The sequence below is a fragment of the Spea bombifrons genome, chromosome 2 (genome assembly GCF_027358695.1).
Source record: "Spea bombifrons isolate aSpeBom1 chromosome 2, aSpeBom1.2.pri, whole genome shotgun sequence".
NCBI lineage: Eukaryota > Metazoa > Chordata > Amphibia > Anura > Pelobatidae > Spea > Spea bombifrons.
Window position 1 is genome coordinate 2,296,603 of NC_071088.1, and position 12,004 is coordinate 2,308,606.

At 44.6% G+C, this 12,004-nt stretch overlaps 3 non-coding genes and 2 pseudogenes across 3 annotated transcripts; 1 reads left to right on the top strand and 4 right to left on the bottom strand.

Annotated features, from left to right (window-relative positions):
• Positions 1-4,843: 4,843 nt before the first annotated feature.
• LOC128481095 (U1 spliceosomal RNA) lies at positions 4,844-5,007 on the bottom strand. The gene has a single exon (XR_008350868.1). It is a non-coding gene; the product is annotated as a U1 spliceosomal RNA (small nuclear RNA).
• Positions 5,008-7,478: 2,471 nt separating this feature from the next.
• On the top strand, positions 7,479-7,642 carry LOC128481037 (U1 spliceosomal RNA). Its single transcript, XR_008350812.1, has one exon. It is a non-coding gene; the product is annotated as a U1 spliceosomal RNA (small nuclear RNA).
• A 544-nt stretch (positions 7,643-8,186) lies between these two features.
• LOC128481122 (uncharacterized) lies at positions 8,187-8,324 on the bottom strand (annotated as a pseudogene).
• A 493-nt stretch (positions 8,325-8,817) lies between these two features.
• On the bottom strand, positions 8,818-8,996 carry LOC128481133 (uncharacterized; annotated as a pseudogene).
• A 591-nt stretch (positions 8,997-9,587) lies between these two features.
• Positions 9,588-9,751, bottom strand: LOC128481088 (U1 spliceosomal RNA). The gene has a single exon (XR_008350861.1). It is a non-coding gene; the product is annotated as a U1 spliceosomal RNA (small nuclear RNA).
• Between the last annotated feature and the right edge of the window lie 2,253 nt (positions 9,752-12,004).

Sequence of the window (12,004 nt, forward strand, 5' to 3'; positions counted from 1 at the left end):
TTATGAAAGATTTTTTTATGGTTGTATAAAATAATATTTCCCATCCGCGCGGAGACGCCACGGAAACGATCGCCGGGAGTTGCCTGTAATTTGAGTGTTTAGGCGATCGGAGCCGTTTATGTATCAGATCTGATTTAAGCTGCAACACAGGATACCTCCGTCCGCGCAACGAGACTCGGAATAAAGAGATTTCAAAGCAACGCGGACGGCGCCGTTTATTCGCAAATATTCTTTCCTAATAAGAGAACGAGGAGACGCTTCGTTGCTTTGTGTTATCGCGACGATGATGCTTTAGAAGCGGATCTATTGTTGGCAGGCCCGGACTGGGACAAAAAATAGGCCTGGGCATTTCATACTGAGCAGCCCATTTTTTATGAAAAAACATATGTACATACATATACATAATACTTGGTCATTCAACATGGGAAGCCTGAAGCCACAATTTAGTACGACTAATCCTTGAAATAAATATTATAGAGTAAATAACACAATACCTTATCCTTTCCACTAAATGATTTCAGGGCCTTGAATGTTTTGTCCCCTGAAGTCACTACAAATTCAGGAGGGCATTTTATCTCTGGATAAGTAAACATGAAATAGTTCCTACTGTAAATTAAGGAGACAGATAACCAAACACACACACCAGGACAGGCTCTGCCACGCCGACACCCAAACACACACCAGGACAGGCTCTGCCACGCCGACACCCAAACACACACACACATACGCAAAATAACGACGCTACCAAATATTGTAGTACCACATCCACAATATTAATTTAAGGAGATAGTCAATCAAAATATTATTTATTGTAAACACAATTTATAAAATATCTATATGAGTCACACATTGCATAATATAAAACAGAAGATTCTTAAAACATGTCAAAAATAAATCAATTAAAATACAGTATATTATTGATAGTTATCAATATGAGTTACTACTTTATGAGTCTAACACACAATTAATTTCCATCCCACTCAGCAACCAAAAATTGATAATAATCAGGGCAGTAATAAAAATATCACTGTCTCTCTAATATTAGTTGAACTAATATAACAAATTAAAAATAATTTAATTGTGTCTAAGAGTATTAGTGAAATTCCTAATAGAGGCAAATAATGTCAAACTTCATCTATAGGTAAAAATACCTTTTCATTATTATTATCACGGGTTATAAGCTGCAGTCTCACAAGCCGTCATATACAATAATGCAATATAGTACTTCCCAGAAACAGGGAATTCTATACGAAGAAGACAAAATTCACCTCTATTCAGAATAATAAAACACGAGTGCCTATTAACCCCTTCAATCCCATTTTTGGGGTATGTCGGTTTAGCGATGATTCTCTTTTCCTGTGAATAGCGTACCCATGTAAACTATATATTGTTTTTTCAAGGAGAGATAGAGCTTTCGTTTGATACCATAGTTGGATGATTAGCTGAAAATTTAGAATGAGAAATTTAGTAAAAACTAGCGAAGATTAGAAAAATAAACTAATTTTTTTTTTACATTTTCCCTCTGAATCCTCACAAAATTAGGTAAAGTGATGGAAAATCCCCTCCAAGTTTATTAATTCAGGTGTCCTGATTTCAGAAATACCTAATTTATATAGATTTTCCAGACTTTCCCAGCACCAGGGAGCATACTATTAGGTGTACAATTTTGTATAATTTTTATGCCTATGGCTTAACGGGTTTGGGGGTTGTGAACGGGGGCAGGAGGGTTATACTGGCTAGATGTTATGCTAGGGCAATGGGAAGTAAGGTTTTTTAATAATTTTTTATTATCTTTTTTTATATATATTTTTTTTTTTTTTATTTTAATTTTTTTACATTTTTTTTTATTTTTTATATATTATTTTTACACAGAAATGGTTAGAGGTCCTCCTAGGGACCTCCTGAACATGCCAGTGATGTCACAATGACATCAGAGCTCACGTTATAATTTTTTTTGTATTATTTATATTAATATTTTAATGATTTATTTAATATTATTTTTAAATCACTAACGTTTTTTTTTTTTTTTCTGCTTTTCTCTTACAGGACGGGAGGGGGAGTGAGAGAGATGGTCTCTCACTCCCCTCCCCGCGATCCCCCTGCACCAATCACACTGTGATCTCTATGCAGGTCCTCACAGACCTGCATAGAGATCGTAGCGTCTCTGTGCCTCATCGGAGGGCAGGATATCCCCGCAGGGAATGCCCGATCGGGCAGTTTACCGGTAACAGCTTACCGGCTTTCATGCCGGAAGCTGTTACGGGCGATCGGACAGCAGAAAGCCGGCAAAGCCGGCTTCTGCTGTCAGTGGGGAGTCCAGGCTGTCAAACGACAGCCTGGTCTCCCGTGCAGCGGCAGGGATGTGTCCCTGACGCTGCACGAAGGGCTGGACGTACCGGGACGTCCATAGGGGTTTCTTTGTGGGCGTTTTTTGGACGTCCCGGTACGTCTATAGGGGATTGAAGGGGTTAATTTACTCCCCTTTGATTCACGGTTTTGAAATTCACGGCTTGGCCCCCCACTATTCTACGGCACACGTATTTGTAACCACGTTTTGGACACTGTTTTTCTTTTTAGGAGGCAGTGAAGTCTGGACTTTGCTGGAGGAGGATTGGAGCCTTCTGGCCCTTTCCTCTCTTCAAGAAGGCCAGCAAGGAGTCTCACTCTTTGGAGTGAGACTTTGGAGTGAGACTCAAGATCCGACCCCCCCATGGGGGGGGTTGGAATTTGTCCGAGTTCTCCGTGAGGGAACTCGGTATCGTAGTCTGGCTTCTGCTGCCTTGTCCACAGAATGCGGCACCAAAGGAGCACGCACCTCGGGCTTCCAAAAAAATAAAAAATAAATAAATAAGTCCGTCAGGGTCTGTCCATTTCAGGGTGCGATCTTTTTTAAGGTCTGTCTCCTTTTTTTCTTGAAGACATAAGCTTTTAAAAGACAGGGCTTATTATCAAAGCCTCCACCTATTGGCTGGAATTCTCCAATCATAACGGTGGGTTTTACCCATTATAATTAGGATTTCTACTAATATTTACACCGTTGTAATTTCTTCATTTACCTGTGAGAGACGCTCTGGTCTAAGAATTAACTTAAAACCATTACATATGTGTTAGGAATTTATCCTTGGTCACCCTAATCACCAAATGTTACTTCCTAGATAGTAACTCAGGTCTTGGTGGTCTTCCCATGTATCCCCCATTCCAATTTACATTCCCAAGGATATGCAGTGTCTACTCCTTAACTTTCTCATGGAAGATAACATTAATTGTATCATATATACGCTGAAACATCATTATACATGAATACTCCTTTGTTCTCAATTATAGAGGGAACAAGGACAAAAAGAAATAATCACTACATGATTAAGTAAAATAAAATGGCTCTGACTCCATTTTGTGCTCATGTAAAATACAGAATATATGGAATACATGTTTTCTATCATAAAATATCTGACAACGCTCTCAAAAGATTTAATAATTCAATAATTGTAACTCTTTTCCAGAGCTGTCTACCCCGCCGCCAACGCCTATTCTACCCCCTGGCTTCCCCGCCATCGATGAGACAGCCTGTTCGCTGAGATAAGCCCCAGATTCTCCGAGGACTCGGAGCAGGGAGAGGGGGAGAGACCACCATCCCTATCACTCTCAGCCGAGTGTGTGTACGTCGGATTCCAGCTTCCGTTTTGTCGGTTCCGCATTAACAGCTGTTGCAGGCAATAAGTCCTCTGTTAGGATCGCCCCCGCAGGGTCCCCCACAGCAGACTCGGACTTGGAGGACCTGCTCCACACCTCGTTCATTTTCACAGAAGTTCAAAGTAGCAGTGTTGGTAGTGGGTACAGCGCTCTGTGTAGCAGTAGGGTTGGTAATTGAGGCTCCATTTTGCACAACAGGGTTAGTAGGAAAGCCGGCATTAGGATCTACCCAGTCAGGTCTTCTAGGATACAACTTGGGGCAACTCAGCGAAATGATTCTCTGAACCACACAAGTCACGTCTTCTTTTTTGTACAGTCAGCAGCAAAGTGTTTAACGGAACCACAGATTCTGCAACAGGTGCCCAAAATGCCGGCATGTACCACAAAATCTGGGTTGATTTGGGTAAAATAAATATCCACGATTACGCCCTATGGAGAAATTGTGTGTGTGTGGGGGGGTATTTTTCCTCCTATTCCATTTCTGTCCTCTTTCAAAACTGCCCAGAATCTCCTTTTCCCATGCTACGCGCAAAATCCATTTTCCAGATGTTTCGGTCTGGAAATGTCTGTACGATATCTGTGTAGAAAGACCCGCAATTCCTCCTCGGACACAAAAGGATCGTACATGTGTACTGCGATAGGTATTTTAGCAGCACAATAATGCGGCACCAAGTTTATTCCATCCACCAGCGTTTCCAGCGCTCTAAAGCTGTCATCATCCAAGCAGTCGTCACAAAAGAGACGTCATAAAATCCCAGCTGTACACAGAAGAGAGAGCGGCTGGGAACTTCCAATACATTCCAGTAATCTGTCTCCAAAATTATGTCTTCCAACGCATCCTTCCGAATCCACAGCCGTACCGTATCTTAGAGATTAGGAGCAGCCATCTCTCCTGTGTGACCGTCAACAAACGCCGACCCCTGTAAACCGCACCCCCGGCAGGCAAACCTTATAAACGAATAAAACGATAGACCCCTATCTCTATCATAAACAAAATGACCAGAAGGAGCGCCAAGTGTTTTCAGCTAGGCCGAAAAGAATTTCTACTGCCATCTATTGGTTATCGGATACATTATAAGGCCTCAGAATAATCAGCCATATCCACCTAGCATGCGCATGGAAAACACTGAATTCTATCATTATACAAAGTAATCAGGGGAAAGCGCGAACGCAGTCCCCCACTACCACAAATTATGCAGTCGAGTTTCCCGCATTTGGGGAAATCGCAGAGGTCAGCACAGCCGGAGTGCAATGGATGAGCCTCGCCCTGGGAGAACTGCCTTCATGATCACAGTGTCTCCCCTGCCAGGTAAGTATGAGTTGTTATGGTAAAAGGAGCGGGCGCTGCTTGGACCCCCTTCCTCACACTTAAGGGGAGTTTTCTCCAGGCCTCCGCTCTGCCATGAAAAGTTGTTTTGGACAAGCTGCCGGTACGTACAGAATCCTTTATTATTTAACATCAGAACAAAAAACTCCGGTGTTCAGCCGTGGACTAAAAATGAACAATCCCAGAGTGCATTGCAGTAAGTATATTTGCATACTATAGCACCGCCTATCAGTCTACATTCAACCCTGAAACGTTTACCGTTAGCCTGATGTTTCTTAATGCTTCTCTGTCGGCTGCTTCCACGTCTTCTTCATCTTTTACCCTCTCCCTTCTAGCTTCTATAATCGTCTGCATCGCCGCAGACATAATACCGCAGGAACTGACTCCAAAATGGTGGCACTTGTTGTGATGAATCAGGGAGAGTTCCTCCTCAGTAGCCATTTTTGAATAGGCTATTAGGTAAAGAAATAATGCGGCTGAGCTGGAGGCTGTGGAGGAGTTAAGGAGTAACACAGAGTTGGTGATACGGGATGCGGATGAGGGGGGAGCCAGCAGACAAAATGACATTAAGGAGGCTTTGAGGAAACTTCTGGATCCCTCAAAAGATAAGAAGCTCTTGCTTAACCCACTAAAGTCTCTTTCCGGGGACTTTTAGTTATTCTGGATTTAGGGGTTAATCTGGAGAGCGTAATATTCATGAGGTTCCGTTCATTTACAGCGAGAATCCTGCGCAGCCAATTCTTCAAGTCTCTGAAAGACCCCCCTGGCCGGCCAATCATTGGTGGGCTGGGAAAGGGTCCTCGGTGCTTACGGACCTTTATCTTTAACCCTTAGTTGCATCCCAAATAGGGTGTATTAGGGACACAAATTGAGTTTTGCAGCAGCAAAGATGTCCGTTGGCGGGAGGAGTTCACACAGCTTCCCCTTCACGTTGTTTTTTGCACTCTCGGATCTCGCATAAAGAGGGGCTTGAAGCCCTTCGCTGGGGGTTTATAAGACGCAGCCATTCTAAGGATTCTTCGAGAGATTTTTTTGGTTGTAGATTTTGAATTTTTGGTAACTCGTAATTATTTTCTTTTTGGGGGGAATGTTACTTAGTCTCTCGGTACGGCGGTGGGGGTGCGGTTTGCGCCCTCGTATGCTAATCTGTATTTATTTTATTGGCGAAGCCAATATTTCATATTCCAGGAACAGAACCTTTTAAGCCGTATATGGTTTATTTTGGTCGATATCTCGGCGATTTGTCGCTGATTCGGTCAGGTAGTAAAGAACAGGCCGTCTCCTTTTTGGAAAATGCAAATTCTAACGATCTAAACCTGAAATTTTCTTCTCAGCTCAATATCTGTAAACGCTGCGAACGTGAAGATAAATGCAATCACTTTACAGCCTCTGTTTTAAGCGTAATTTAAGTGTAATTGAAATATATTTTTATTTCTATAATTCTGTGATTGTTTTCTTTATTTCTGATCTAATAAATTCCTTTTCATTGTTTCTTCTTGTCGGTACAAATTGATATATTGCAGCGAGTTTCGCTTATGTTTCCGGTTAATTGGAGCAGGTGCGCAGGGCTGGATGTGAAATATGTTTTTAAATTCTACCTTTTGGTAACTTTGACAATTTCTTTTATTGCCATCCCCGCTCAGCTATAATCTAATTAATAATTAATTGGTTTGGTAATTGTTTTTTAATTGCTTTTTAGTCTTTGTAATCATTACATTCGTATAGCTAGATGGGCTCAGGGCAAAACTCCGAATTAGCCTTTTTTCCTGCATTCTGTATTACTGATTTTTATTTATTTTTTACAATAAATATTTAATTAATGCACCCTGTACCGTTACAGCTCCAGGACGGAGGGTGTTGTTGATTGTCCATTTGTCGGTTCAGTGTTGGAGAATTTTTTGTTTTTATTTCCTTTTATTTGCCAATCTGACCCCCCCCCACCACACTGTCTGGATGGAGACACTCTCTGCTGCCATCTGTTGGTTATCCTGAGAAACATACAAATCCCACAAGAATTAACAGTGATAATTATAATCTGCTTTACACAATTCCCCAGAAAAAAACAGCCAAACATCCATTCCACAGTTCTAAATAAAAAGAGGACAATCTATTAGTTATCCTGATAGCGGCTCTATAAAGAAAACAACAAGAAATAAAAGTAACAGCCATACAAACACTTATTCCTAGAATATCCAGCTGCTCGACCGCCCCCTCCCCCCATCACCGCACGGAGGGGTATGCAAATCTACTTGCAGCAATGCACTCTGGGAGTTTTAATTTTGCGGCCACGGTTGAACGCCGGAGGTTTTTTTCTGATCTTAAATAATAAGAAATTCTCTAGGTGCCGGCAGTTTGTCCAGAACAGCTTTTCTTAGCACAATGGAGTCCTGGAGAAAAAAAATCCCCTTAAGTTTGGCGAAAGGGTTCCAAGCAGCGCCCCCTCCTTTTACCATAACAACTCATACTTACCTGGCAGGGGAGACACTGTGATCATGAAGGCAGTTCTCCCAGGGCGAGGCTCATCCATTGCACTCCGGCTGTGCTGACCCCTGCGATTTCCCCAAATGCGGGAAACTCGACTGCATAATTTGTGGTAGTGGGGGACTGCGTTCGCGCTTTCCCCTGATTATTTTGTACAATAATAGAATTCAATTTTTTACATGCGCATGCTAGGGCGATGTGGATGATTATTCTGAGGGTGTGGGGTTACCATCAGGATAACTAATACATTGTTCTCTTTTTATTTAGAACTGTGGGGTGGATGTTTGGCTGTTTTTTTCTGGGGAATTGTGTAAAGCAGATTATAATTATCACTGTTAATTCTTGTGGGATTTGTATTTTTCTCAGGATAACCAACAGATGGCGGCAGAGAGTGTCTCCGTCCAGACAGACTGGGGGGGGTGGCAGATTTGCAAATAAAAGGAAATAAAAACAAAAAATTCTCCAACACTGAACCGACGAATGGACAATCAATAACAACCTCCGTCCTGGAGCTGTAACGCTACAGAGTGCATTAATTCAATATTTATTGTAAAAAATAAATAAAAATCAGTAATACAGAACGCAGAGATAAAGTCTCAATCAGAGTTCTGCCCTGAGCCCATCTAGCTATACGAACGTAATGATTTCAAAGACGAAGCAACACAATTCTATCATTCCACAAAATAATCAGGGGAAAGCGCGAACGCAGTCCCCCACTACCACAAATTATGCAGTCGAGTTTCCCGCATTTGGGGAAATCGCAGGGGTCAGCACAGCCGGAGTGCAATGGATGAGCCTCGCCCTGGGAGAACTGCCTTTTTTTTTTTTTTTTTTTGGAAGCCCGAGGTGCGTGCTCCTTTGGTGCCGCATTCTGTGCACAAGGCAGCAGAAGCCAGACTACGATACCGAGTTCCCTCACGGAGAACTCGGACAAATTCCAACCCCCCCCCATGGGAGGGTCGGATCTTGAGTCTCACCCCGAAGAGTGAGACTCCTTGCTGGCCTTCTTGAAGAGAGGAAAGGGCCAGAAGGCTCCAATCCTCCTCCAGCAAAGTCCAGGCTTCACTGCCTCTTAAAAAGAAAACAGTGTCCAAAAACGCAGTGACAAAATCGTGTGCCAAGGAATAGTGATGGCCAAGCCGTGAATCAAAGGGGGACAAATTAATTGGCACTCGTGACCACACGAAGTGATTAAATAAATAAAGAAAAATAATTTAAGGACAGACCATTTCTGGCCTGCCAGATTCAAAAATAAATCTCATCCCCAAGACCTGATGGTACATGGGGGCGAGTAGTGCTGGAAGGCCGCCAGTGGAAACGTGCGCTCACCGTGTGCAGTGGCGTGCAATACCACACACGGTGACTCCGGCATTTCTGCCAGGGCAATTTCACCTCGGGTTCCATTGCTTTCCCGAACCCTAAGGCCAGAGGATCAGTGTCATCTCCCCCACCACAAGAGAGACTACACTTGATCTTAGCCAAAAGGCCGAGAAGCGATAAACTTCAAATATATCACATGCCCTGTGCAAAAAAAACAGCGCAAATCACGCGAAACAAAAACTATGTACAAAGTGCTCCCCCTAGGAAGCCCTTTGGCTGGTGTGATTTTTTTTTTCTAGTATGCACCGCACACCGAGCCAAAAGACGAAGAGCGCTTAACCTCACACTTACACCCTGTGCACAGCGCCCAGTCCTGGACCTAAAACATACTCAGGGCCAGAGCTTTCCCTCTCTCACCGCTACTCACTTGATCGTAGCCAAAAGGCCAAAAAGACAGCAAATGGATTAATGCTAGAAACGGCGGTTTTCTGCTGCCATCTATTGGTTAAAAAAAGCAAACCAACAAGAAGTAACAGAAGGAAGCGCCCAAACCCAAATTCCTAGAACAAGCAGGTGCAGAACCCCCTCCACGACCCCTGAAACCAAATGGCCACAGGAAGCAGCAAGTTTCCTCGGCACGGGCAAGAAAATTTTCCACTGCCATCTATCGGTTGTCGTGATGGTTGCACCATACGCCCTGAGAAGAATCAGCCATATCGCCCTAGCATGCGCATGGAAAACATTGAATTCTATCATTGTACAAAACAATCAGGGGAAAGCGCGAACGCAGTCCCCCACTACCACAAATTATGCAGTCGAGTTTCCCGCATTTGGGGAAATCGCAAGGGTCAGCACAGCCGGAGTGCAATGGATGAGCCTCGCCCTGGGAGAACTGCCTTCATGATCACAGTGTCTCCCCTGCCAGGTAAGTATGAGTTGTTACGGCAAAAGGAGCGGGCGCTGCTTGGAACCCTTTCGCCAAACTTAAGGGGATTTTTTTTCTCCAGGACTCCATTGTGCTAAGAAAAGCTGTTCTGGACAAACTGCCGGCACCTAGAGAATTCCTTATTATTTAAGATCAGAAAAAAACCTCCGGCGTTCAGCCGTGGCCTCAAAATTAATAATCCCAGAGGGCATTGCTGCAAGTAGATTTGCATACTGTAGCACCGCCCATTACAGTGACGGCTTCTACCTGCAGGCCCGCGGGGACAGACGTTTAACCCGCGAAGCGTGTCTGTATAACAGGACGCGGCTGTTACTGTTTTATTTCGGTACAAACCGTGTATGGATTAACGGCTCATAAAATACAGGAGATATTAACCTCTTACACCATTTATTACCGAAATATTATGGCGGCACAAACCTTATTAATATTCGGATAACTGATCTATTTATCTATCATTAGATTATATTGCGGGGCGATTAGCTGTCTGTCCAACATTAGAATTAAATACAGAAGTACAGAGTGAGAAATCATTTAAAGGCCCCAGATCACCCTGTAACGAGTCGGCATCTTGTAGAAGCGGCGAGGTGATGGAAACGTACAATTTCCTGGTAAAACATTCGGATCTCGTGGCCCATAATGTAATAACCGGGCCCCTGATAACAGCGGGAAGAGCCCCTCTCAGCGACGCGATCAGCACCTCCCATGCGCAGCGACTCCGCAGTCGTGGGAGGAAGCGGCTGCTGTGTGACTGTGAGGTCAATGGGGGGGGGGGGAGCCTTACAGAACCCCAACCACACAGTAACAGCGGCTCCTGTCCGCATTTATCTATCTACCGCCACCTGTTGGTTATCTGCAGAACTGCAGGCCTCCTGCAAGAAATATAAACGCAGTCCAATTCCTGCAGGATCCCCCTCACATTCCGGATAAAAAGGATAATTGCAAAACATTTACTATAAAATCATCAGAATCACACAAATAAACGGCTTTAATTCCGCTCTATCACTAAACGGAACGATCATGGGAAATCGTGAACGAGGGTCCCGCTAACAGAAATTATTTGGGGGAATCGCGGGGGCCGGCAGAGCCGGAGTGAGATGGATGAGCCTCGTTTAACCTCGGAACTCGCTCCGCGGTGAGCTTCTCTTGCGGGAGGCGTCACGAGCGAGGGCATTGGGCCCGGCTGAGACAGCGGTGGGAGTGAAGGGGTTAACGACGCCAGACCCCTGGTTACCCGTTACCATTCCCGGCAACCACCGAACTAACCTCTGAAATCCTTCCACCACCAAGACTTTATATCCGGGCGCTTAAGTTACCCCCAAATCAGCCCTATAGGATTAACCCTTTGCCAACGTGTTCTTCCCGAGCTTCCACCAGAGCTCATTCACTGAGCATTTAATCTGATGCTGGTGCTGAGTAAAAAAATACAGGAAAAAACGACACAGAAAATAATAAATCAGCAAAACAGCCCATAAAATAATCACTAGAAAGTTCACTCCATCAAGTTGTGAAAAAAGAAAATCTCTACGATTATCCAAAACTCACATTATATAGAAAGATCACAGAGGCTGGACACCCCTGGGGGTTACTGGGGAGGAATAAGTGGTTTGGCTTGACAGTTTACGGCCCCCTGAATCATGCCTGTCCCAGACCCTGGTGCTGAGTCTTACCTGAAATTACACAGAGTCCCCCAAAACACGCACTTTACCCCAAACCATTTTATTATAATCACATTCCTCTGGTAAAGGCAAATTTCTGGCCTATACTGCCCCCAGCTCTGTAACCTCTCACCCCCACCCCTATACTGCCCCCAGCTCTGTAACCTCTCACCCCCACCCCTATACTGCCCCCAGCTCTGTAACCTCTCACCCCCACCCCCTATACTGCCCCCAGCCCTGTAACCTCTCACCCCCACCCCCTATACTGCCCCCAGTTCTGTAACCTCTCACCCCCACCCCCTATACTGCCCCCAGCTCTGTAACCTCTCACCCCCACCCCCTATACTGCCCCCAGCTCTGTAACCTCTCACCCCCACCCCCTATACTGCCCCCAGCCCTGTAACCTCTCACCCCCACCCCCTATACTGCCCCCAGTTCTGTAACCTCTCACCCCCACCCCCTATACTGCCCCCAGCTCTGTAACCTCTCACCCCAACCCCCTATACTGCCCCCAGCCCTGTAACCTCTCACCCCCACCCCCTATACTGCCCCCAGTTCTGTAACCTCTCACCCCCACCCCCTATA